Source organism: Echinops telfairi, unplaced genomic scaffold (genome assembly GCF_000313985.2).
Source record: "Echinops telfairi isolate 266 unplaced genomic scaffold, ASM31398v2 ScPeMD7_7469;HRSCAF=8507_0, whole genome shotgun sequence".
Classification (NCBI taxonomy): Eukaryota; Metazoa; Chordata; class Mammalia; order Afrosoricida; family Tenrecidae; genus Echinops; species Echinops telfairi.
This window is the reverse complement of record NW_022111372.1, coordinates 53805638-53807023: the sequence shown is the minus strand read 5'-3', so window position 1 is coordinate 53807023 and position 1386 is coordinate 53805638.

The following is a 1386-nucleotide window of genomic DNA, read 5'->3' as shown; positions in this document are numbered from 1 at the left end:
TCTGCTATCTTCTGCAGGTAACTGTTCTCCTTTGATGAAGCTTTCCACTTGCTTTTGGGCAGCAGTAGAGACTGAAAACTTAACCATGGGCTACCAAATCACCAGACGACGGCGGCTGCCATAATGTTGGCTATGCACAGCAGCGTTGCATAATCAAATACTATGTAATATGGAGAAGGTTGGGTTCATGCAGGTACTGAAGGCACAAGTAAGCTACATGAGAAAGTGGACTGAATGCCTATTGTTCTTATTCCTGCATCATGCATTCTCACTTCCAGCCTGCGTCTGTAGCCTCCTGTGGATTTCCCTGCAATCAGTTGAGAAGGAGGAGAAAACTCTCACCTGGTTTGCAGATGGTTTAGTGTGATATGCAGGCACCACCTGAAAGGGAATATTGACAAAACTGCATTGCCTTTCTGGGATTCCCATGAAGGGTAGGAATGAAGGGAAATCCTCCCAGTGGGCAGAACTTTGATCAGGATTCCTTATTCATTTTACTTGGAAGGAGAAATGGTCAGAGATACAAGTGAATACATAGGCTGTGGTCAATGATTTTGCTGGAACATAATCAGAAAATTGTTGACAGTGGAGAGTTAGGGAAGAGGTATGCGGACAGATCTCTGAATGGCTAACAAATGGGAAGATAACAAATGTGCATCCCATGTGAATGCTCACCAAAGGATGATTTCAGAAAAGGATAATTTTAACAATTAGTTGGCTTATAGGATAACCTATTTAGTTATCAGTCAGACTTTTTCCATGAATAAGCTGCCCATAATGACAGGGACAGAGGTTATCAATTATTGCTCTATGAATGGCTAAGCAAAATGGATTTCAATTTTCAAGGTCAGCCTCAATGCAGCCTAGGATTTTGACCTGTTCATGAGCAGTAATCGTCTACAAGTGTCTTTTTCAGTGAGTCTGCTCGGTTTTAGTATCAGGCTTCTGCTTGCTCCACAAAATGAATTTGGGCATTTTCTCTCTCTTTTAAAATATATATTCTGGAAGTGGTTAAGTAGAATTGATGTCAGCGCTTGCAGAATTCACCAGGGAAGTCATCTGTACACAGACTTTTTTTGGGGTGGGTGGGAGAAGTATTTTTTAATGGTCTGCTCAATTCTTTTGTTAAAGGTCTGTTTAGAATTTCCACTTTTCCCCCTCAGAAGAATGCACTTCAGAGGACAGCCAGCACTGGGGCTACAGCTTGGGGAGAGGGGTGTGTCTGATTAGAGCACACGGGAGAAACACAAAGGGATGGAGGGAGGAGAGGACATCCTGGCCCATCAAGCCCCGAGGACTATGTTCCTGCTCAGAGCAGACAACGCATTGGGAGGACTGTAGGGCTGCCCCACCACGGGACACAGCATCCCTCACTGAACCATGGCA